This window comes from Bactrocera latifrons, unplaced genomic scaffold, assembly GCF_001853355.1.
Source record: "Bactrocera latifrons isolate USDA-ARS-PBARC rearing strain unplaced genomic scaffold, ASM185335v1 scaffold_2, whole genome shotgun sequence".
In the NCBI taxonomy this organism is placed as follows: Eukaryota; Metazoa; Arthropoda; class Insecta; order Diptera; family Tephritidae; genus Bactrocera; species Bactrocera latifrons.
The window spans coordinates 3,673,007-3,700,618 of NW_017535518.1; the positions used below are offsets into that span (position 1 = coordinate 3,673,007).

The window sequence follows — 27,612 nt, forward strand, 5'->3', positions numbered from 1 at the left end:
GACCCTTTCGTCTAGTTATCACTTTTTTCGCTCTCGCCCGCAATATGATAGCGAATTTTTCCCATTCAAAAATATGTTTTATTTATGAAGTATCTGTAGATTCACCACTCTCACTCTCTTCATTACAATTGCCATCTTATACTAAAATTACGCGGTGTATTACTTCATGTACAGTTTTCGAAGCACTTCTAAAAATTTACTACCTTAAAAAGCATCTACAAGTATAATTATATAAATTCCATCCCACCCAAACGCAACTCATTCAAATTCAAGTAACTTTAGTAAACTCAAATAAATTCTTGCCGACAACTTTTCCTTTCTCTCTCTCTTATCTGATCAGCTGGTAGCATGCTTCAACCGCTGAGATGACATCTGAGTGCCGTAAAGTATGCTAAACACTCAAGTCTGTTCTAGCTAATGGTAGACAAATACTTTTAAAAATGAAATTTTGTACTACTCAACCGAACAACTTGCTGTTTTCATGTTTAACTATTTGCAAATTTTGCGCTTTTGTTTACAAATAATAACGGCGCACACACGAACGAGAACCCAAAATTTATATATAAATATTGCATATTTTTAACATGACAACATATTGTGTTATTTAGAGACTCTACGAATTCACAGTGCATCACCGCAAGGACGTAGGAAAAATATTAGAGCAAACAAAATACCGAAATGCAAACCCAAACTGAGCTCAACTCAACTTAACTCAGCTCAAACATTGCAAACATTAAAAGTTTCCAATTTTCTGCTCGTTTATGTGTTTTTGAGGTTGTCAGGCCCTGCAAGTGGTAGAAAAAATCAGTCCCGAAATATCAATATTTCTGAGTGTGTGTGTGTGTGCGTAGTCAAACGTGGTAGGCGGCTGAGGTCAGTGGTAAGAGCAATGGAGATTTTAAGTTGAGAAAAGTTTGTTCACTAAATAAACAAGCGAAAGGTAGGGTTGGCGCACAGGGTTAAAGAAAACATTAACTTGAAATTATTGTTTCAAGTGAGAATTGAAATATAGAATCAACACATTTTTATACCCTGAACAGGGTATATTACGTTTGCAATTAAGGTTGAAACGTTCAAAAGGAAACGTCGTAGACCATATAAGATATATAAATTAGTCATCCAGTTTTAGAGACATCCTTTTAAAATTACACATATGCTTTCCTCCATAAATGACTGCTTATTTGTCGAAAGCTGTCATACTGAACGATTGTAATCAACATATTGACATTGACATAGATTATCTTCCAAAGCACGCTCTAAATGCCAAAGAAATTATTCACATCAGATCACTATCACATATAGCTGCCTTACAAACTGATCGATCAAACACAAGTCCTTGTATGGAAAGTTTTTTCATTTGACGAGATATCTCTATGAAATTTGGCATGGATTATTGTTCAACCCGACGCGCTGCAAACTTAATGTATCTGAACAATATCGGACCCTAACAGCATGTTGCTGCCATAAAAACAGATCTATCATTCTCATCATTCTCGTAAGGGAAACAATTTTATTTGAAATTATATGTTCACGAAATGCGGCAATGAATATTGTATAAGGTAACGATACATTTTCTAGAAAATTATTCAGATAATATGTATGATCGTGATACAACTAAATATTAATACATACTCTAACTTTTTTTCTCTCTATCTAAATACTATCTAATCTCATTTATACAAGTACGTGCTAATGTCGTTTTATCATTTGCACAGTTATGTAATCTGTTTTTAGGCGGTTTGAATGAAAATTGTATACGAATTTTATGTATGAATGCGTAAGAATAGAGTAAAGATGAAGATGGATGGTAGATTAAGTTTGATGTAGGCCAAAAATTGTATCCTCATTGAAAAGTTTCCCTATCTTCTTATGGAAAATTTTCGAAAAGAAAGGAAGAACAAAGTTTTCAATATTATCTATTATATTTTTGCGATAGTTTTCGGCAGTACAACATTTTTAATACTCATAACTATTACATTGACTTGTCTCGAGTTTACATAACTATCAGTAATGCTGCTAAAAGTTTCAGCAGAATTGCTTATTATCGGAAATGTTATGTCTTGTCTCTGCGCTTTTGGCTCACAGAAATAAAAACTATTATTATTCATTATTAATTCTGACTTTTATGTATATAAACTCACGATGTTCTATGCTTCGAGCAACAACATAAATGTTGATATATGTAAATGGAAAAGCATATAAATATTTATCGGAAATGCAAACACCATTACATATGCATTATTATAGTGAGTTAATATTTGTGTATTTAACCTTAAGCGTTGGATTTTGCTAAGCAATAAAAGTAAATAAATCAACTTGCCATTCCAGATTATGTATTCGAATATGAAAATTTATTTGCTTCACTTCAGATATTTTCAGAACAATTAGCATAACCCATCTGCCGACAATAAGCAGTGTTTATGAGTAAATACCCTGCAGAAAAAGTTTTAATTTTCAAAATTCATTTCTTCACTTCCACTTCACATTCTCATCACATACAAATTGTATAGCAAAGAGACGACAGGAAAGCGATAGAAAGTGAGAGAATTTGAAGTAAAATAAAAAGAAGGTCATCCAACCCTTCATTATCATTCTACATAACACATCTTCTACTTGCAAATCCAATAACATTTTTTTTATAAAAATCTCCCTCCTCTAGCACCACCACAACCAACGTAGATACGGCTATAAATGTTAGCTCTTCTGCTAATTCTCGCCTCATAAAAGACAAGTAGCCGCTAGGCACTAGGAGTGCAGAAATATGGGGATAAAAATAAAAAAAACTGAACATATGAAAAACTAGCATACGGACCAGCTGCAAAGTGGATTTGTGCGAGAGAATTATATTTCCTTTTTTACACATATCCAACTGACCACTGCACATATACATATCAACGCTCGGTTGATGGTTAAACTCTCGGTGAGTGCGTTTAATACAGGGTTTTATAAGCAAACGTATTTACTTGGACTTCCCTACAAATACAATGTGAACAGCTGAATGGCATAGTTTTCAATTAACTTGAATTAAAATCTTAAGCTGAGAAATTATATGTTTCTAGATTTCGTTTGCGTAGTGTTTGTAATCAGGTAATTAAACATATTTTCACCTTAATCCGTGAAACTTGTAGTGATTAAGGCATTTATTTCCGTTATAGTAATATTAGTATTTTAATAATATATTTGGGCGCCTAAATGTAGACTAAAAATTATTTCTTATATCTCATATATCAATTGCTTAAACAATTAGTTTGATGTGAAGTGTTTAAATTAAATTCCTTTTTATGAAATATTTATATTATTTTCGTAGGTATTCATAATATAGCTCTCTTCCATTTCTATTCTATTTGCTTAAGTGAAAATAACAGTAGTGAATAAGTTCTAAATCTACTTACTTTCAATATTTTGTACTTTTGAATCCAGTGAGAACCAATTAGGACATTGTGGACAGCATGTATCTAAACAGGTGAACCCGAACTAGGCAATGATTTGGCAGGATCCTTTCAGCATAATTAGATACCAAAACCGCCTCCCAAAACCGTCTGCCGTCTTTCTTCATATTTGCTATTAGCGTGATAAATCTGGAATTAGCATAATATTTTTACTTCAAAAAAATCAAAATCACTGCTAAAATATGAATAAATATACAATTAAAATTTGAAAGCTCTGTGTTTCTTCATTTCACCATATAAAAAACCAAAAAAGGCTTAGAAGAAGACTGTCACACGAAATAGCCTCTTTAAGGATATAAACTTGATTTATTTTCGTATATATATATGCGTCTTCTAATTCACTCTAATTCGTCCCTGCACTCACTTATTTTATAACAAATTTGTTTGTAGATAATCAATTTGAGTTTGCCTTTAATTTTTCATACTCAAAAAGCATTCATCACTTAGAGCATCCCTTCCAAAAAAACACACATATACATACTTACATACGCATACATAAATATTTAAGTAATGTCACAGCTCCATTTAGCTGTCTTGTTTGCCGGAAAATCACGATTTTAATTAAATTGCTACAAAATGAATTGATTTGCATTGTAATTTATGTATTTCACTAACGAAATTTGTGCCACACTTTGTTTGCCATTGTCTCCGTAGCTGCTGCGCTCCTTCGTCCATGCCTTCTATGCCACTCTTCTCTATGTTTCTTAGCGAGTTTTCTTGCTATCAGCATTTTGTGGCCATAAATTTTGCAAAAGTTCATTGTTAGCATATTTAGAAGGGACTAAAAGCCAGTTAGTTGCCATTTTTATTATTTGCAACTTGTGTCTTTGCACATTTTCCAACCAACAAAACCCAAAAAACGACACAAGTTACACAGTAGACGCAGATAAAAGGAGACACGATTAAAATGTGTGTGCAAAAAAGATAAAATTGTCACGTTGCCACTTAATTTTTGGGTTTCAGTGGCTGACGGCTTGATCTTTTTTCCGTCGACTCGACGTTGGAAGCTGCGCGTTTTTCGGAGGTTTGTGTGAGCTTGCTTGAGATTTAGTTTGTTTAAGTTTCTGTAAAAGCTAATTTGCTTAATTTTATTTTTTATAATTTTTTTTTATTTTTAATAAAATCGTTATACTTATATATTTCTTTTACTCTCTATTTCTAATAATTTATTCTACACTTTATTTCAATAGTACCACTAATACCACAATAATAACCACTCCTTGCTACCTCCATTTTATACACTCCACAATAAATTATCTCACTGTAGCCAGAGGACATTAAGTTTCGAGCTTTTGTTAACCTCTACCCTTCTACCCTTACCCCTAGTAAGGCAGCAACTTGCGTGTCTTGTACTTTTAATAATTGTATTTGCTTTCATTATTCGTATCCTGGTCTCCAACCCAAAAATATATGGCTCACCATTATCCTTGGCTGGCTTTGTCAGCGCTAAGGTCTGCACTGGCGCCTTAGTATTGGTTTTAGCTGGCTTTTTATTAATCAAACAAAACACTATTATTGCAATTTTATTGCAAGGTGTTGACTTGGTACTTGATAATCATGTTTTCCAACGGCTTTTAATTGCAGTTTCGGTAGATAGTAAAAAGAAGTGGTAAAAATAGCAAAATTTACGACAACTTAATGTGCGCGTAAAACCGTTAAGTCCGTTTTGATTGAGAAACAATTTTATGTCGCCGTCAAATAGCGATGTCTTTGCCGTATTCGAAATATAATTTAGGTAAATTGGCTTAACCGAAATTTGTGCAATTAAATTGGCATTATTTAGGTGGATTTGGTGTACTTAAGTTAGTGGATATAGTGAAGTGTAACTGTTGTTGAGATTATGCACACATAAATTTGTGTGTAGTCTAGTTAAGTGTCTTTCTTCTTTTATAGCTCTCAAATTGAACTATTGTATAATCATAAATAAGAAGGACCGATAATGGTGGTAAGAGCTCCTTGAAGTGGTACCTCGAAATTTTTAAAGTCGATGTAACGAAGATTTTTCATACTACGAGTAAAATTTACGCTGTTGAAAAAATTTCGCATTCCTGGTTGCTAAAATGTCAAAGAAGTAATCGTTGGTTATCTTGAAATCAAATATGTTGGTTTAATATAAGTTGAGAAAGATCATAATATTATTAAAAAGTTTGTTTACCAATGAACTAAGAGTCTATAGTAGTGAGAATATTCCACCTATTTCAAAACGTATGATCTAGGATATTCATTAGCGAGTAGTAGTTTAGCCTGGTACCGAACCATTGATAAATTATAATGGACATTCTATTCGTTCTACATTCAACATTGAGCTGTTAAATTTTCTCTCATTCAACAAGATTTCTTGACCGTCAACGATTTTACTTTTTTTAACTAAGTTCCACCTCATATTAGGTGCTGATTTTGACTGTACTAGCTAGGACAGCAACCTCTCGAAAATCAGAAACGATGTGCGCTTTGTTGTAAGACCATAAATTACTCACTCCCGTCCATTTAATTCAATAGAGATGGAGGAAAACAGTCTTGGCCTTAATGATAAGATCCAATTCCAATTTAATTACATTTCAATTAAAGAATACATTCTTAGCTTGAATAATATTCGATGAACTGTGAAGTCTGCAGCATTAGTAATATACCAGATATTTTAAAGCTTATCAAAATTTAGAATCTAACATTTTCATTGCGGTTTAATCTGATTCCCAACCATGGACATATTGAAGATGTTATCTAAGGGCTTCGTTGAAATTTAGTCTGGTTCTCAGTCTTTGATGAATTGAAAATATATATGTGCATTGAGCTTTAAAATTTTCAATCGTTCGGCTAGATTTCTTAGCTTAACTCCCACCTCACATTAGATTCTGATTTTTATGTTATTAGTTGGGACAGCCACCTTTTAGAATACAACAGGGCTACGTACTGCCTGATAAGACATAAATTCTTTCATCAGGAAAAATATAACTTGATATCGATCAAAGGAATGATAAAGTCTTGGTCAAAACCTTAAATATTGAAGAAACTTAATGAACCTAGAAAAAAAACTTAGCTCACAGTAAAGTTGTCTCAAACTTAAGCTTTGATTCCCTTCCTCTCTTGACACCCAGGAAGGACAGCCCTATATGGTTGGCTATTTTATGGTAAAAATGTTGCACCAGCTAATGAATGTAAATTCTCGTCAAACTCTGAAATTACAAGCGACAGTTGCGTGACCTCGTATTTACACCGTGTTAAATGTTGCCAACGCTCGGGGCAAGCAAAAGCGTTACACGCGAATGTTTTGCGAAAAATTAAAATGACTGCACTAATTACAAAGCGCTTGTTATTGTATTAAACTGGTTAGGGCATTAAATATTCAGAATCCTTTGGAAGGCAACTTGAGCAGACTTGCGTGTCTTGCCTGCAGTGACTTGTTTATAAATGCATATCGTCTGCAATACGAGCTCATGTAAAGTCGTTAAGTGGTGTTATAGGACATTGACTTGCTGTAAGAAATTATCGAAGTAGTGGCACTTAAGCAAGTCTATTTTATGGGCATGTGTGTTTCTATATATGAAAAGCTTTGCTATTTTTAAAGCCTTAAACATACGCTTGTATGGTTCCAATCAAGAAAATGCGGCAATAAGTAAATTAGTGGCCACAAAGTTCCACTATTTAACAAATAACACAGTTTGACGTACCGAAATTAGAAGTTTTTCGCGATACTAACTATAGAAATGGAAAAAAAAACACTTCATATATGTTTTGTCAAGAACATTTTCCTTTAAGGGACAATTCTGGTTAGAAGCCCGAATTTTAAGTATCTTTTTTGACGCGATAAATAATAAAATTATTTTGACTATCGAGTTTTTTACATGCTTTTTACTGATATTCTAAGAATAAAAAACATAAATAATATAAGAAAAATTTTATTGAAAAAAACTGCAGGTCGGCGAAGTAGAGACTGATGAAACAATGGCTTGTCCTGGTGTGCAGGATATAAATCCTTTCCGTGACCTGAAATGTAAATTTATTCGCAAGCCAGGAAAAGTAAAAGGAAACGTTTTTGAAAAAAAAAATAATAATAATAATACAAAATGGTGGAGGTTTGAAAAAAAAACGCTTCGTATTTTCCCTGTTTTTTTTTTGTGGTTCGGAATTTTTTAAAAATTAAACAAAAATTCTTTCGAAAGCTCTTCGTGGTGCGATACTGTAATGTATTAGAAAGCTCTGTGTAAAATTTCATGTGAATCGGTTGAGTAGAACTTGAGATGTCATGCTCACTGTTTCTAGAAAGGGTTTAAGACTTTCAAAAATGTTCTTTTTCAATATTTTTCTCTATTACCCCTTAAGCTATGCAACAGTCTGCTCTGCTATGCGTGCTATAATCTCATACATTCAATAGGAAATTTCAACAGATTTGTGGCGAAGCCTAACATAAAGTCAAATGCAAATTTCCGCTCTAGTCTGACCGCAACAGAATGAAGGCAGCGAAAACAACTCTATAGAGATACGAACACACGAGACACCTCTATTTGTGTTGGCATGCACCTGTGCATGGAAAATGTGCGGAAAATTGCTATTTCAATAATTTATGAATGCAATTGCAGTAGTTTCCGAAGGGTTTTGCGCATACAGACACCCAAATCGTTGTGTTTTTCTTCAATAGACGATGCCATGGACGAAATTATGAACAAGTGAAACGCATTCTTTACATTTCTGTGAAAAATTAAGAACAAGTGAAACAACTACTATTCTTTCGCTTATGAATTATGAAGAAGTGAAACACATGATATAATTTTCTGTGAGAAATTACGAGCAAGTGAAACATGAACGATTCTTATCTGTACGAAATTATGAGCACCTGGAACACCTAGTGATCTCATTTGGACAGCCGGCATTCTCGTTCGTTCGCCTTGTATTCATAAAAATACATTGAGAAACGCTTGGATCAATATTGGCTTTGTATTCTGGTTCTAACGAAATAAGAATATTCATATAGTTATAGTTTTTTTTTTTTAGATGTTAAATGGTTATTTCTTCTGAGTCTTCGAAATGTATTATATATTTATATTATATTATTGCTTTATAATCCACACACATTTATTTAGAAGTAACAGGCATCATTTATGTTTTTGCTGAGGTTTGTGTTACCGTAGCTGCTAAATATATATTGCAGTTTGCAGAATAATTGCTAGAAACCTGCAAGTGTGCGTAACAGTCCAACATTGTTTTTAATATGACCCGTCACAGAGTAGGGCGAAGATCGATAGTCAAATTAACCTTAATTTGTTTAGCATTTCATTAAGTATGACATTACCTAACACGCTTGACAACTGACATAAATAAAATAAAGTTTCAAGATTTGTTGAAATAAAAAAAGTAAAATTATTCGGAAAATTTGCCGTCGAATCATTGCATGCGTCAGTTACAAAAAAGTTCAAAAATTTTTGTAACTGACTTCAGAAGTTACAATATTTTACAAGTAGAATTTAAATATTTTTTTAATTACTGACTCTAGTATTTATTATAAGCATAAATGTAGGCAATCGTTTGAGTAACCAAAATAAAAAAATACTGCCCACTTTTAGAGGTTTTTGTGAATTGTGTGATTATTTTTAAGCAAATTGGTAAGAGCGTTCTATACATCTAACCTCAGAAGAAGACAATACTGTCTGCCGTCTTTTATGCTATTAAGCCCCGCAGCTCACTTACTTATATTAAAACCATTATTTTGATTTTACGATCATATTATTAGTGTGCCTTTTACTACGTGTACTACTTATATAATGTGTTTAACGACACTTAAGCACCAATAATGGCGTTGCATGCAACACACTGATTTTAAATGTTCTAGAGCTTATGACAATGTAAGCCCGTTACTAACAACATTTATTATATAACATAATACAGCGACAATAACGCTGTCTACTCCTTTTTAAAGCAGTCCGTAAGTCTTTCGATGGAAAAGTGTATTGCAGTTTGAGTAAATTGAAATATTCCATAAGCATCGAAGAAGGAAGCAATAAATAAATAAATTCGACTGCAAAAAAAGGTGGAAAAACTGAAAATAGGGTGATGTCATGATAATAAATGCGTGTGTAATGAAGCATTACTACAGGGTGTGTCATCTGTTGTATCAGTGGTTTATGGAATTTAATAACTTTAACGTTTAGAAACTCATTTTAAAAATTTAGTTATGTTCAACAAAGCTATTACTTACCAATGAAAGCATGAACCGCTTAACACTGAAAGAATAAGTGGAGATAGCGAAAATGTATACGAAATCCATAAAATGAGACAAATGAGATTAATTTTAATTTTGATTGGTACAAAATTCAGCATGGGGAAAGCGATGTTCTATACTGAATTTCCTTAAGACGATTTTTTTTTGACAAAAAATTCCTCAAACCGTGTTATAGACATATGATATATTTAACCGATACCATCAACATAATATGATTCGGAGAATTAGATTGGATTTTTAACAAAATTTTGTACAGAATTTCGTGGAGATTACAGGTCAACTGAAAAGTCTTCGGATTTACATACCTAGCTTACGCTACTAGAGTTAAATGCTTACCATCCTAACTAATCGTCAAAAGGCGAGTTCATAAATGAACAGATATCTGAACAATGGTTTATCAATTATATCATTTTGAGTAAAGAACCTTCTGTTATCGTGTTGGTAAAACTTTGCTTTTTGAAGAAAAAAATCAGTTGCAGCCCACACTTGGCATGAAGACGTGTGTGCTAAATATGGTGAAATAAGGAAGATGGACGGCCACTGCGTACGTCCAAAAGAGGTTGTTACTAAAGAATACATAAAAAGGTCGCCAGAATTATTTTGCGTGACCGTAAAATGAAGTTGTTCGAGATGGCAAACACTCTACAGACATCGACTGAATGTGTCCATCATATCAGTCACAAATATAGGGGTACCAAAAGGCTTTATGTATAGTCGATGTTTCAGGGCAGTGTTTGGAGATGTTCAATCGTAATAAAACCGAACTTTTGCGTCGATATGTGGCAATGGATAAAGCAGGGTAAAGTCTAATCAGTCATACAAGTAGACTGCACTCGATGAACCCGCTCCAAAGCGTGAAAAATGCTATAGTCGGCTAGCAAGATTAAGGCGTCAATATTTTGGGATGCACAGGTAATAAACTTTATTGATAACCTTATAAAAGCGACCACTAACAGCGACTGTTACATAGCATTAGTGAACCGTTTGAAGGAGGAAATCGCTACCGCATATAAAGAAAAAGAAAGTGATACTTTACTGAGACTATTCGCGTCATTGCAAGTCAGTGGAAATGATGGCAAAAATCCATTAATTGAGCTCCGAATCGCTTCTTATTCATTTCGATCGAATGAAGAGGCGATCGTCAAAACTGAGGTCTATTTTGAAGCAAAGGGAAGGACAAAAAATGGAATCGAATAGTTGGAGAGACGCTATAGTCATTGTTTCACCCTTGAATTGATCTTAGTTTAATTAAAAAAGTAATTTTTTCCAAAAAAGTGTGTTTTATTATGGAAGGCCAGGAACTTATCAGTTGGCCTGTTATGCTTTAGTGTACCAGTTTTAACGATTCCGACAAACGAGCAGCTTCCTAGAGTGACTGGGCACATGCATAATTTATATAATGATCTCCCAAGTTTTAAACGTGTTTTTTAAGCTATTTAATTTCAACATGTTAATATTAGAGATGACGCACCCTGTACTACACTTACCTGGCGATACGAACGAAGCCACTCAACTTCAATTCTCAGTTCGACATTACGTGCAGTAAACATATACAAACACACACGCATAGCTTTCAAGGTATATGTATGATTATGCGTGGCAAATTGTTACTACCGTTATAGAAAGAAGAAGCAGGCGAATTGACGAACTGATGAACTACTCCGGAAAGCACGCACCACTATATACACTGCTAGTATCCTCATGTGCTCACACCCACGCATCCAAATACAGTTAGCTCGAAGCTGTTCCCAACTATTGTCGTAATGCAAACTTTCCACCCACCGAGATGGAGTTATTGTTTTCTGCGCAAGAAAGCAACAAAAGAAGCAATAAGAGACCAACAAACGTTGCTACGGATATCAGCTGTCCGTTTGCGGAGTCTTCAGGCAGCTTTGGCACAGCGGAGCGAGGATTCATGATTTGATTTGGTTTGGAGCTTGTCGCTGACTGGGTACAAGTTCGACTCTAAGCTGCTTGCATAAGCAACTAACACAAGTTGCAGACATGCTAACAAAAGCAGCAACAACTACAGCGAACAATGCAGCGAAAACAATAAGCAACGGCAAGAATAGTAACAACAACAATAGCAACAACTTGGAGGGTAGTTAGCACAACAAGGAGCTGCATTTGTGAAAGGAATGTTTCGAGCTTCTCGGCGTTCGAGTTGTTTGCGTTGTTAACAACAGCGAAATATGTATGTGAGCTGTGCGCTATGTGAGCGTAGGAGAATAGTAGGAGAACGAGTAGCGAGTGTTGTTGTTGTTGCTGTGAAGCTCATTATACAAGCAATTACACGTTTTATTGGCATTTGTAGCGAGTGAATTATGTAAGTGTGTTAGTTTGTTGTTTTTTCCCTGCAAAATCCCCTAAACTGTGTAACCTYTCGACAGCCTCTCCTCCGGACTTCGCTTTTTTGCCATCGTTGTTTATAGTTATACTTTTTGCGGGTAGACATAACGACGCCTGGGACCCGTGATTTTAGCTGAGAAATAATTGATTTTTGCGTAATATGAGGAAATGAAATATTATTTGTTAGTTGCCGGTTCGAACTTCTGCCAAGAATTGCAAATAAATTTTTTGTTTGCAAGTTCTTTTGTGAAATTAATTTACTAGTAATGTGAATTCAATGGATGAAGAATTTAATGTATGTAATGTTAACAAAGTGAGGATGTAAAATGTCTAACAAAGTTATTGCAGAGAAGATAATCGGTGAGGTAATCAACACTCGAAACGAAATTAAATTTTCACTTCCAAATTGAAGCAAAATTGAAGACAATTTCGTAATATCACTTTCTTCTTAACCTCCACCTTATTGATAATAAACTGGACAATCAAATTTTAAAAGATTTTCCGAAGTTGAATTTTTCACAAGTAAAATCATAAATCATAGAAAAGTATAAATGGTAAACACTTGGCACTGGTTCGAAACTGTAATTAAGTTGGATTCGTATGAACCTCTTAACCCGACTCAAAACTACTTTTTTGCCATTTTAAAGATATAAAGCCTTGTCCCCACCGCCACCAACGGTTCACGCTCATAGTTCGTTTGATGCAAGATTGATCGTACCCAGATTCAGTGAGCTCTTTGCTTTTACTGAAGCTAGCATATCTTTAGTTGTGGGAGTTCCAATAGGCCTTTGAACTATCTGCGTCCATGCTGTAAGTTTGTGAATCATAGCGGACGCGAGCTGTAGAAGCAATATGGAGGAAGATGAAGTGGAAACATTCTCAACATTTTCTTCTTGATTGTAGAGTTTTTGCGAGTTCAGTCAAGGCCTAAACACTTGGGAGCTAAAACGATCGGGTATTCCACCGAGTTGATAATAGATAAGCCTAAGCAACTTTTGTATTGGCCACAAGTCAGTTTGCTGACATATAAGATAGAATATGGGAGTTCTGTTTTTATGGTTTCACAAATAACCGCATTTTGTAGTCCAAATGTGATCACTGGATCATCCATCGAACCTAACCTAACATATATTAAGAGACTCACTTTTCGTTCCAGTAACTATCCGATTTAAAAATTTATCGATTTTGTTGCAATTCTACGGTGATCCGCGGATGGAAATGTGTTCCATGTATTGTTTTTTTTTTTGTTTTTTCTTTTTGTTTAGTTTTGTGTAATCTATTTTTTGTGTAATTAAATCTCTATAAAATAGTGAAATACAGTCCATTAAAACCATCCATAGGGAAGACGGATTTTTTTAGTTGACTTAAATTTTAATTTTTATTAAATTTAGAATACTAATGCAGAATAATGTACTTATTCACAATAATTCTTGCTTCTTAAGTCCACCCAAACAAAAGTATTTATCTTTAATGGATCCTAACATAAACCTTACTAAACTCTCTAAATCATATTACGTTTGTGGCTTTTAAGACATTTCGGCATCCACTCCTTTACTGCTGAAATGTCCGATATAAATCTTAAAAGAAATTACCATTTAAATATTTCTCACAGTAAATGCGAAATAAATTTCCACCCAAGTATAGTTAATGGCGCTATGTTCTCTATGTGTCAATTACACGCCAAATTATTACCAAAGCAATAGAATTGTCGCGACACGCACAATTAAATGGGAATATTTAACGCAAATTTAACTTTTACGACACCAAAAAGTAAAGTAACAGCAATTTGCATAGTTCATTGCATACTTTTGTGCGTGTAGAAGAATTGTAGAGAAAGTGATGACCAGGAAAAACAGCGGGAAACCTGTGGAGCATGAAGATATAAAAATTACCACAAATGTTTATAACAACAAATATGTACTACCCTAGACAGTAACTAGAATTATTGCATAATTTTAGGCTGCCATGCAAAATAGCAATTTTATTTGAATGAAGTTAAAAATGTGTGTGAAATGTGCTCAACTGTATTAAAATGTCGTGGGTAATTTTTACATTTAATTTAAAGTAAAACACCTAAAAGTATGCAAGAAAAATTATAGTTTTGAAAGTAATAATACCGCCAAAGTAAAGCTTATTCGAATTTAGGAATATTTTACCGCAGGATGTTAACTCTACATAGCTAGGAATATCATTTTTAAGTGCTGCTCTTAAAAGTATGCAACAAAATTTTTATGAAAAATCAAATATAAATTTTTATATTTTGCGCATTTTATTTGTTAAACTTTCGCACTTTAAAACTTATGTATAAGTCTGAATTCAGCAATTCTACCGCTGATGCGCCTGAATGTATGCAATTAGAATTCCGAAAAACTAAATTTAAATCGTTAATAAGAATAAGATGATATAAATATTGTTTGCCGCACTTTTAAACTTTAGCACAACATACAATTCCACTACTTTTCTACTACTGCGTCTGCATGTATGCAACACAAAAATTTAATTTAGAGAATGCACATAGTTGCAGCGTCTGCTCATGCATTTCTGCCAATAATCACATTATTTACGCCAGTTCCATTAAATTCACACCGAATCAATCAATTTATAAGTGGCTTAACGCCAAAAAGCAGGCTACAATGCAATTTTTTTAAGCTGACATTTTTTTTAAGCTGCCATTCATATATGTATAAAAATAAAATACCACATCATTTAAAGCCAAACGATGTCAGCAATCACGCTGTTGTGATTGCCTATGCGCTAACCGTAAACCCAAATGAAAAGACAAATCCAACAACTACTGCACGCCCACGCTGCACCACAAACTGGCGGACGTCATCCACCCGAAACGACAGCAGAGCTTGGCGAAAAAATAAATTTATTGCGGCAACTCAGTTTATGTGCTACACTCACTCATACCCCCATACACACACACACACGCATGGGCACATAACTCTTCTGCCGCTGCTGCACTCACTCAACTTTGTATTGTTGTCCTTTGGCGCTGTCATATGCGCATTTTCATTATAAATTTATCACCTGCATAACAGCACCCATGACAGACGTTGCATGCAACCAATCAAGCAACCAAACACAAAACACAAAAAAAAAAATTAAAAAACGCAAACGCGAACTTCTTTTCCAACAAACACAAAACACTAAATGAATTTCGGCACAACAACAAAAAGTTCCGCAACAAAAGTTGTAAATGAAATTTGATAAAGAAAAATAAACGAAAGTAAAGCGAAACAATTCTAATAAAAATTCGCTGCATGAGTGCAAAATTTGAAGTAGAAAAATGGCGGCGCACACACACACGCGCACATACCCGCGCGCATACATAGTTGATGAGCAGCGAGACGACAATCCAAAATTTCTCAATTTTTTCGCTGTCGGCGCACAACATGCAAGAGCTAAAAGTATGCGAGTGGCGGAAATGACAAAGTAATATAAGTAAAATCAAATATGTATGCGTGTGCGCGTGTGTGTGTATTTATTGAAATAAAATATAGTGAAATTCCATGACAGAAATTTAAAAATGAAATATTTCGGTTTTACAATCAACTCTTTTGTTGGCTGTCGGATTAGAGCTATGAATATTTTGGACATCAGGGTAATAAAGTTAGCTAACTACAACAAAAAATAAAAGATAGTAACTAAAACAAATTTCATTATGTGCATTTTAGGGTGCTTACCAAAGAGACAGAGTATTTATATACAGTTTTGGGGCAAAAGTATATATATATATGAAAGTATATAATATGAGATGATAAGATAATTTAACATTTTTTAGGTGAACTCCATGACAGGTAAACGCACTCATACAAATCCAAAGCTTTCAGACCAATTAGTCTTTCATCTGTAATTTTAAAAGCTTTTTAACTATTATTATGAACACCACAAAAACTGACAATTCCGCTTATTCGAATGGAAAATTACTCCTATCACCGATTGAAAAAATGCAAAAATGCGTCTTTAAGTTATTTGAATAGCTCAACTTCATCAAGATCACGGGGTAGTTCAGAGGAGAAGTTATAGATTGAAAAAAATATAGTTGCAGTTGTTTCACAAATTGCCTTCTAACGGCGAAGGTGTCTGGTGTGATCACCGAAAAAAAATTGATTTTTATAAAATTTCTTTAAAAAGTAGGTCTGTGTGAATTTGTACACAATAAGTAAATATACACAAGGACTTTCAAATGAAGTAATCGAAAAAGTCATTTTGTATTTTGTAAATAGATGCCGTTGCATCTCCAGTGCTACCAATCACATTGTGTCATACCATATAATGTGGAAAAAGTGAGCTTTTAAGCTTCAGTTAGTCATAAAATTAAATTCGGGGAAGGTGAAAAAAAGTTCAAAAATAAAAATAATAAAGAAATTCGCTACGTTTTGAAATTTTCATATAAAAAAGTGAAGAATGCAAATCCGGTTCATGGCCTAAGTACTGCAATTAACAGTGCGTTTGAGAGTGGAAGCATCAAGCATTATTGAGTCACTTCTGAGATTTTTTGAAATGACCTGAGACTCGTGAAAGTTCCCGGTTCTACCGGAGTTGTTGATAACTGTAAAACCGTTGAGTTAGCTTCACCTCTCCCTGTTCACATCAGAATAACCAATGAACCACACGTGGACTTAGCAGACGTAACAGATATAACCTATATTATAATTTTTTTCACTCATGTTCCATTTCATTTCGTGTTTCATTCCTGCCACTGTAAATTTCCGAAAATGTTGCTACGTTATTTTGCATTTCAGCTGACGATATGGTCCCTAGTTTATATTGTCTATATAGGCACTTAATGTTAAGGAAATATAGATACACCCTTACAAAGTATTTAAAAAGAAGTGAACATCTTGATATTACTCATATAAGCATAATTTTCTTAAGAAAATCGATTAAATATTTATTTTGAGATATAAGAAATATCGGACTAACGGCAATTAAAATCAAATCTATATCGTGTCAAATATCTCTGTCGTTCTCAATAACATCACTGTGATATAATGTTGAGCAACTTTGATCAGACCTTCTTTTCTTCAATATTAGCGTGAATGGTTTCGTAAACTTATTTACAAGAGTGAAAGTGCATTGTAATGTCTATTAATCGCTAAATTGAATAAAGTATAGTGAAAAAAATGTCGAAAATTCACCGAAGATACGAATATTCGTTAGCGAATGAAAAGTAATGTGATGAATCGCTCGAAAAGTGATCGCGAATCGAAAATGTTTTTGTTTCTAGTGTACCAGAGCGTTCTAAATGGAAGTAATAATGTTTTCATCATACCAACGCACCTTCTTCCCAGAAATAATTTGTAGTGTGTGTCTATGTTGCCTTTTGAATGGAAAATCAGTGGAATATCTTTTGTATGGTGTCGGCGTGAAGGAGTTACACAAAAAACTGTGAACAAATATTATTCAATAACAACGCCAAGTAAATGCAGTGTTTATGTGTAAATTTGTCTATATATATATATGTATATACTTGTATATACATACACATGGATATATATATATATATATATATACATTTATTGGTGAATTTAACACCGCCTATGTGACTGGAAAATTCTTACAGAACGCGTGCGTTCGCTGCGGGTCTTTTCGGTATTTTTCAACTTCCGATTTTCTGATATTTATGCAACAACAACTACTACTCTATTTTGTGCATGTGCGAATTTTCGTTCTGCGGTTTTCACTTTATTTCGTGTGCACACGCCAGCAAGGTATTTGAAAAAATCAGCCCAAAAAGAGAGAAAAATGTTTCCAAAAACAGAAAATTGTGCAAAGAGAGCCGGTGGATCCCACATTTGGCTGGTACAACGGGAAATGCACTGCGAAAAAATTGAAAATATGGAAAATCGTGATGAGGTTGCGCGTGCATATCGGGAGGTATGAAATGAACGTATGAAAAAGTAACAGTTTATGGAAATTTATAATACGTTTAAAAAAGCTTAAGAAAACAGCAATTTTAGTATTGAGCTCATGAAATTTAAATCCAGTTAATGTCATAGTAAAATTATGTTTTGTCTCCAAACTTTCTTCCATATATAGTTACTACAAGATGGAGCTTAAAATCAGCTCATATTTTTAACATTTTTACCCTCGAATCACATTTTTTATTTCAAGTATTTTCAATAAGCTTTTCCATTCAAAGCATTTATCGCAGTGTGTACTCGCACTACTGTACCGTTATAGCATTCTTACCCCCGCCCCCCCCCCTTACTCGTGCCACACCAAACTGGACGCTGTATGATGAACAACTTCCGCCTGTATATGACCTGCGACGCCGGCGGCGCGCCAAAAATCGAACGAACAACAATAAAATAAATCTGCTGAATGCATGCAAGGCTTACTTTGAATACTCATATGTGTATCCTGATATTTATTCATTTATTTTCCGTGTGCCGTTTTTATTTTACCTGTCGGAAATATAGCATTTAATTTATACGAGTACACCAAATGCGGGCAGCGAACACGGCAGAGGCGCGCCAGGAAACAGCAAATGTGAAAAATGAAAGATTGAGAAATATAAATAAAATGGCGGCGAATCCATATAAAGACCAGAAATTTATTGTGTATTTTAAAAATACAAATATTTGCGCCGCAACACTAGTGCAAACACCAATGCATGCCATTGTACGCGGCATATGGTCGGCGAAAAAAATATGTGCAAATATCCGAAGGGTAAATATAATATATTTCAATAATAAACCAATAGTGTTTTTAACAATTATTTAAGAACATGCACGCATGTCAGACGCTTTAATTACTTTAATTTGAACAAGTGGAACAGGTTGGCATACTTTTAGGATTGCATTAATTGATAAAAATTTTTAAAACTCTAGGTTTATGAGAGAGATTTATCAAAAGTACTACTTTTCAGATTGTATGAAGTGATTACTAAGAACTCGGCGTGCACTGAAAATCAACGGAGCTTCTACCCGTTTCAATTCCACAGTTATTGATATTGAAGTAGCTATCTCAGCAACATCATTAGCCTTGCAATTTCCTGCAATACCGCTGTGGCGAAGTACCCAAAGCTGTTTAATCGTCCAATAAGTCGATGCTAGAGAGAAAGAGTCTAGGCATCCCTTCACTAGCCTTAAGCCTACAGTCATCCAACTCAAGGCTATCGCTGCTTTACTGTCGGATTGGATAGTCACCATTCCGAAGGAAGCTTACTGCGGAGCAGTAGATTTAATGCAAACTTTATTTGAGCCACCACCGCTTGGAAGATGCTGCACTGGTCAGGAAGCTTAAACTTGGGGCTGGTAGATATTTCCCGAAATAATACTCTTCCAGAAACATTCCCCACGAGTCTACATCGTAAAACTCCATTTAAGAGCTCCCTGCCCATCTCCTTCAGCGAGTCCTTAACTCGCTTTTTAGAAGAGAAACGGCAGCCCAGTCTAGACTCGGCGATCTGATTATCCTAGTTCCAGCATTCCAAAATGCCTAAGCTCGCGGTCATCTAAGTACCCAAACAACTTAATTCTTGCTTTATATAAATATTTTTGACGCTTAAATTTGATGAAATTTATGTCACTTAAAAACTTCTTTCAACGAATGAATTTGTTCGCAATTCTACCTTAAGATTCATTATTTTGTTATTATTTTTTTTCTTACAAGTTGCCTATAGCTCTTGGGCTAGTACTTGACTCTCTTGAATTTCCCTACGATATTAAATCTTCACTTATTTATTTAGAAATGTAAATTGTCAGCAATTTTATTTGTCCACTCAACTATTGAGTTTAGTTGCTTACATTCGCAATTCTGGTCTCTCGTCGCTGCACTTTATGCAAACTAATGCTTATGTAAAAGGAAATTACATTTAACAACAGCGAACTAGCATACATTTAGGCGCAACACACATGTAAGTCGCCGTTTGTGCATATGCGAAGCACTTATATCGTAATTGTGTGAGTAATAGCCGGCGTAGACATGTGTCATTTGTTACGAAGCGTTGTTCGTGCGCCATATTGTTGTTATCGTTGTTGAGTTGAACTGCTATTCGCTCGCCACAAATTTGAAATTCTACAGATGGCTTGAGCAATTTAGCACACAGACCGTATCAAATATTTATGACATAATTTTGATGGCGTTTCTGTGACATTTTGCACACTTATATTGGCTGCAGTAAAGGGCTGCCAACACAAACAAGGCATTATTGCAAAACTTTGAACTTTAATGCATATATTTTACAATCATTATATATTTTATTTTTAGTGAAAAATAGGAAACTCTCTGTGGTTTATTCCTTCATTAATAAACTCCTTAAGTTCTTGTATTTTAGAGTTTAATATTTATTAGCATTCTCATAATTTTTTATAATAATAAAACTTTACCCTTTTTTTATATTTCCAGTAGTTAAATGTGAGACTCTACTGAAGCTCGAAGGCATTCGAAGAAGTGAGTATCAAATCCAGTAATTTTTTTTGATGTGAATGAATTTTTTCTTGAAGTTTTTTTCAAAACAGTTTGAATCTCATATCTAAAGTCATACATGTACACTAACAGAGACAATCGTTAATCTCTGCAGATATGCATGACTTATTTCAAAGTACACTGAATCGATTTATGAGCAGTTTTCAAGAACATTTGGTACCAATGTTCAAGTGTGATCTGACTTATACGGATAAGCTAGAAAACAGGGCACCCTAGACAAAAACGACTTGCAATAAAATTAATTAAGTTAAAATTTATTGTGACAGAAATTAATACCCTTTATAAAAGAACAAGAGGAACTTAATACAGTGTTTGTTTTAGACATTGTTTCAAGAAGAAATAAAATCTAATCGGTCAAGGCTACGTCTCAAATAGTCCATCTGTTGATTTCAACTTTCGATGACTCGTGTGAGCATTTCGACTGTCAACTAGCGAATAAAATACGTGATGTTTTGCTTCAAATCTGAGTCTAAGCGGAAGTATTCGCATAGACTTTAGACTCTACATATCCCCACAAAAATTGTGAGATATCACACGATCTTGGTTATCTGCTCACCGAAGTGTTATCTCAATAAAAGCATTGCTTGATGCGAAGTGAAGGAAGGGGCACCGTCTTGTTGAAACCAAATGTCGCCGTGATCACGAGCTCAAATTTCAGGCACCAAATAGTCGATTATCATGGTGCAGTAACGGTCGCGATTGACGATCACGTTTTCACCGTCATCGTTTTTTGAATAATTATAAACCGATGATTTCATAGCATTCTTTACAGAACGTAAATTTTTGTTATAAATTGTACCGGTTTGTAAACGTTGTTGTAAGTCTTTCCCTAACATGAATATGACTCATGCGTGATCTGTCAAAAAAAGTCTATTGAAAAAAGTATCTCTACTTGGATAATCCATTAAAAAGCCTTCACATTAATGTTTTGCAAATTATTTAGTCTTATGATTAAAATAAAATTATTCTTTCTGCTCATAGAGCACATCAAACAGTGACTTTTCGAGCAGGTAAGGGTGTCTAAACCATTTCTTTTGGATTAGCGTCACTCCCAACTGCTAGAATTTTACAAACGTAAAACTTTACAACTTTGCTGGTCAGGCTTCACCAGAGCTAGATTTAAATATCACATAGACAGACCTTCGGCGCACCTAGCAAAGTATCTTCGGATCTAAAATAATGTGATTCGTCAAATATAAAAATATATTTAGTGCCGCCTTTTTTTCAATTTGATACTCTCTTCACAATAATAATTTGTATATTTTTATAAAAAAAATTTCACACTGCATAATTTGGCTTGATAAGCTTTCCAATTACCTGCTTCTTTGAGCACTTACAACGAGGGATCCAAATAGAAGTACTTTTTTCAGTAGCCGTTTTTTGAACATCACGCGTTCTTTTTGGTCAAGCTGTCATGTTATTTTTGTCCAGTAATGTTTGACATTTCTTCGTGGAAAGACCTACACTTTAATAACGTTTTCAAACCGTTCAACTTTATTATGAAAATTTACGTCTTATGGCCAAAATAATAGGCCTACTAAGCATATTATTCCCAACACTATCACCCATTTTGAGACCCAGCCTTCATTATTGTATAATATTGGACCGAATAGACCACGGCCAGCACGCAATGAAGAAATATATCAGCTGTAACTGAGATTGTACACGAGGACTGTGAAGAGTAGATATAGCGCCGTTCGCAACAACTCCCAGAAAAACTTCTCTATGTCACAAACATGGCTCTAAAGAATGTTCTCTTTAGCATTGGAACAAGGTGATCTTTTACTAAAAACAAATAAATCGATTGGGCCTGATTTGAAGTTACAATCCTTGTAGGGTTGGTCGGCAGATCAGCAACTCTCTGAAAAATATTAAGGGGGTATTCTGCTCTAGCAATCAAATTTTGTGTTAGTTTTTTGAATTTTATTAAAAAAAAAAACCAAAAATATTTTTATTATCCATTTTTTATCGTGCTTTTATTGATATCTTAAGAATATAGAAAAAAATTTTACAAAAAAATATTAAAAATTAAAATAATTAGAGAGGGAGAGAGAGAGGTGTAAAAAAATGGCGCATCCTGGTGACATTGATCCCGACTTCCTGGTGGTCTGAAAAAAAAAGTCAAAAGAAATACTTAGTCAGTAAGGATGCTGTTATAGTCCTTATTTCAGGGAACACTGAAAAAAATGTTTTTTGAAAAATGGCGTCTGCTTGAAAATAAAAATTATTTTTACGCTTTTTTTTTGAAATTTCAGAATTTTTTTAAAATATATACAACAAAATATTAAGGATTATAGAAAGATGAAGGATAAAGGATAAAAGATTATATAAAGAAGGTTCACAAAAAATTTCAAATAAATCGGTTGTATAGAACTTCGAGAAAAACGCGTTAAAGTAAGTGGGTCTATCTACCTACCGGCCTAGGTACTGCGTCACTAAAGTAACTGTGCTCTTAAAATAATTTTAATTTTTAAATATCCTTTGGATGATATGTTCTTAAGCGTCTAAACTTTAAGTATATATAAAAAAAAATCGAAATTTTCAAAATTCTAGAGTAGAATGTCTCCTTAAGTAAAATACATTTTGAGGAAATTTTAAAAAATTTTGATTTTTTGTTAGATACGGTTAGGCGTTGCTGTGGCTATGACAATAATGTAGGTAAAAATGCTATTGCTGGTATAAAAAACGAAGCGATTGTACTTGAAATTTAATTTGGAAAATTATTCACACAAATATTTGCAGTGTACACAACGTGAAACCTGCTATTTTCTCAGAAAAACCGCAATATACTCAAGTATTACTGTGCAACATAACCTCAACATTAAATTTATTTTAATTTTCCTCCACTTGCTAAGAAAATCTCTGCCACTTGCATTACACATAAAATTTTAAGCCTTCCTTATTTTGCAACAACAACAACAACTTGGGGTATATCTAAGTGATTACTAGAAGTTGTGGTGAATTTTAACTTTTGCCACAACTGCTCACCAGCTACACATCACATAAAATCCGAGCTTTATCTGCATTCCACACGCATACACACACACGCTCACACGTGCCACTAGAGCTGCTCCAACAGATTTCGTGCGAAGAAAAGGATATCTCTGTTTCTAGTTGCAAGTACGATTTTATTTCAACCGTCGACCAGGGAGCCATGCACAACACAAAAAACACAGCAGATTTAGCACAGGAAGCGCAAAATCGCAAACGCACGAGCGACGAGCGACGAGTGCGGAAGCTGCGAGTATCGCAGCAGTATGAAAAAAAAAATCCTTTACCGCCCACCCGCACTTTTTGCACTTCCAACTATCTGCGCTATTCGCTCGCTGCATTGCTGGGGTTTCTTTCACTATTCCCTATTCCCTATGCTGTTGCAATGGGGCTGCTTAGAAATGAAATGGAGAACATATGTACTGGAGTAACAGTAAAATTCAGTTGAATGCCACAATATTACAGCGCAGCCGCTGCTGTCGTGCCGCTGTTGTTGCAACAATAATATAAATTACTTAAGTTTTTTACTTCAGCGACTTTTATGAAATTATGTAAGTGTAAAATGTGGAAAAAATACACGCCATGGCAGCTGCTGCAGGCGGCGTAAAAGCCCTAGCATACATCTAGGCGTCATCAATTGAAGTGCGCTGGTGTGTGGCGCGGTTCCGCGTATATTTAGTTTTTACTTAAGTCTAAGCAAGAAGCGCATGTTATTTGAATCATTTAGTTGGTGCCTGCATTAACTTTCTTCATTTAAATTGAAAATTAAAAAAAAAAAAAAAAATCATTTAAAAATTGTATGCGTTTTGCTGCTTCTCATATATATATTTTATGTGTCTTATATTTACTCTAAATATGTTGAAAATTCTAAAATATATAATATATGTCATATATCCACTGCCATTCCACACTAGTCTTATATATTTTTTTAAAAACAGTTGCGGTCTATCCTCTTGTTTCAATTATTTCACCATTTATTTTCTGAACTCTTATTTCATATTTCTCAACAACAACTTTAACAGTGAGTCGCAGCTCGCACCCAATTTTGCCATTAGACATGGTTCATTTATCAAAAGTCATTACTTGCATTTGTAATAATTTTTGCTGGAAATGCGCCATAAAGTGGGCAACAGGAGGCGTGTTAAAGCGGCAAAAAGCGTTTTTTATAGCTTACCTAAACCAGTTGGCGAAATTTTTTTATTTCACAACCAAATAAATGAAGTGGAATATGATTTTTAGACGTAAAGGTCCATACTTGTGTCTGGGAAAAAACTTGTTGGAAATAAAAAAATATTTTTGTATGGGTTCAACTTAGTTTTCAAGTAAATGATAGAGTAATTTCGAGTTACATGGAGCTAAAATTAGTCAATCTTATTCTGAAGAGTGAGCTTTTTTGCAATATGAACACATTTKCTTACACTACTCGCGATTTCGCCTTTTTTTTGAAGCACTTTCCTAAGAGAAAGAGTAGCTGAGAGTGAAACTAGGTACTTGAAACTTAATATGCCGACATACTAATGCCTAACAGCTGTGTTTTCTACAAACATTATTGTTGTTGGTTGACTGCAGGAAATGCTTAAGTATAATTTGCGTCAATCGCAGGCGTCCTAAAAGATGACTAATCCTCTTGGACTTATCAACTGAATTCCATACTGTATCGCAAAGGAGCAAGCTGGTTTATGCGTAACTTATTCCAATTCTTACCCTGATATAATTTTTCCGTAGCTAAATGATTTTATGCAAAAAGACTATGCCCACAAGATTATCTATAATAAGATTTACCATATAATCTTATATATTTTTCAAATGTTCTCAGGGTAACTTCCACGTAAAACTTGCTATTGACAGTTTGTCCAGGAGGTACAAATTCATGGTGGACGATGCCTTTGATCTGAATAAAGACAATGTGTGTGCCTACTGCCCCCAAAACACACCACTTCTTGCTAAAGCAACATCTGGAAAAGCCTGCTTGATCATATCAAACACCTCTGTCGCAGATACCGACTTTTACACAGCCTTTAACAGCGTACCTCTGCTTTCACGGAAGCTGAATTTTCGGCTTACACAACTCACAGATATATGTGGGGCGAAACTGTTTGTCCTGACTCTCCAGCTGCTCGAAGAAAATTGACCAGCTGCTCGTTCGTTAGCTAGGAACGCCCTCTATCGAATCGAGTCGGTGCGCGCACGCCCCGAAGTACAATCGCGGCGGGAGAAAATCAATCCTATTACTTTGCAGACAAAACATGTACTATTAATTGGTAGCTGTTAAATGTTGGCTGTAGTATGACTATTGTCACATTGTTTTCAAGCGGTTGTCAGATGGCTTCCATATGACTGAAACTGTCAGATAACTGTCAATTAGCTCCCATTCCCTGTCAAAAAATAATTTTTTGACAAAAGAAAGGTCACTAATGTATTATTGGAACTAATTTAATATTCTTTGGTACACTTAGCACAATAATTTTTAAATAAAGTTCCCAATATTCCACACCGCAAGCCATGCGTTCAACAAAGTTAAGCACTCAATAGCTATTAATTATCTTATTTGCTCTCTATATATCCATTATACCACAAGCATTATTGCTGCTTTATCATTTGTCACTATCTGGCTTGCGTTGAGTATTTGGCGCGTAGACGCTTCATTACGAAATGCTATTCGCGCCCAAAACTATGCTACATAATCGCATTAATCAGCGCTAATTATGCATATACGCCCAGCATGAAAGCGAAAATGTGCGTATAACCGCATGCAATAACAACTACAGCAAAGCATATAATAAAATGAGCAGCAGGCAAATCAACAAAAGCAATAAAAACAATGCCAGCGCTTCAAAGCAACGAGGCGTGGTATGTACGAAAATGATGCGCTTTTCAACAGAGGCAGGCAGTAGAAGACAAAGCAGCGCACCGCTGAAGAAAATGAACAGCATTTAATGATGCACTGCCTTCTACGGCTAAGTTGTATGCGGCGCAAGAACCAAGGCACTTGTATGCATGTGTGTTTGGGTGTGAACTGACTAGAATGGCTTTCGCAGCAGCTGCCGCAAATGTTGTGGGTCACAGCTCTAGCGGTAAATTGAAAATTATTGCATTCAATGCCATCTGTCATGGCTGCTTTGACAGCTGCAATGGCGGTACCAGCGCCTGCCGTCTTTGTGTACACACATGTGTGTGTGTGTGCAAAATTGGCTGTGCCAAGTGCCCAACTGCCGTTTAATCGAAAGACTGTGGTGACAAAAATAAAAACAACATAGGCGAAAAGGCTGCGCAGATCATGGCAACACTGCAGCATTGGCAATAAACCTCAAAATGTTGTCGTTTATACGCGCCGCGCTGCTGGTTGTTTTAACGATGTGGCCACAGTGCAGAAAAAGATGAGTGCAAAAGTGAAAAAAATATCACAGACCTACAGCATAGACTTTACACTGTGGGAGTGTCGATGTTCAAGGGAGACAAGGGCGCTGGCGGTTGGCTGTAAGAAGATTTATTAAGCGACTTGACTAATGTTGCAGCTAATGCTGCAACGAAAATAACGCACAAGCGCATACTCACCAAATCAATTACCACACAAACCGAGCGAAAAGCACCAGCAATTCGATTATGGTGCCAAATAAAAACGGAATTTATTGTTGTAAGGTAATAAAGAAGTGATTTTGTGATACAAGTAAACTGATTTTTCATATTTAATTCTGGAAAGGAAGACAATTAGCAGCTCTAATGCAAAATATGTATTTTTTTTATTTAAACTAAAATAATAAAATAAGTTCTATTGACAATCTAATATTCTAACCGCAGTCTAATGGAAAAAAATGTTTTCTATACAAAACTTGAATTTTAAGCGATCTAAGTTCTAGTAAACAATAGCTCGAGCCAAATTTCGTGAAGATATCTGATCAAATAAAAACGTTTTCATGTAAGGAATGTATTTGAATAGATCAATTTGTATGGCAGCGATATGCTACAGTAATCAGATGTACATTTTTTTAGAGATCATATTGTTGCCTTTAGCAAAAATGTTAGCAAAATTCCGTAAAGATATCGCGTCAACTGAAAAACTTTTCTATACAAGCACTTGATTCTGATCGTGCAGTTTGTCTGACAGCAACGAGCTAAAGTGACCCAATCTAAACAATTTCTTCAGAGAATAAAGCGCTGACTTAAGCA

At 34.8% G+C, this 27,612-nt stretch overlaps 1 long non-coding RNA gene across 1 annotated transcript in view; it reads left to right on the forward strand.

Moving 5' to 3' along the window:
* The window catches only part of LOC108967882, an 85,524-nt gene that overhangs the window by 7,005 nt on the left and 50,907 nt on the right, over positions 1-27,612 (forward strand). The window contains exon 2 of the long non-coding RNA XR_001993292.1: positions 20,374-20,418. This is a non-coding gene — a long non-coding RNA (uncharacterized LOC108967882). The remainder of the gene's footprint in view (positions 1-20,373; positions 20,419-27,612) is intronic.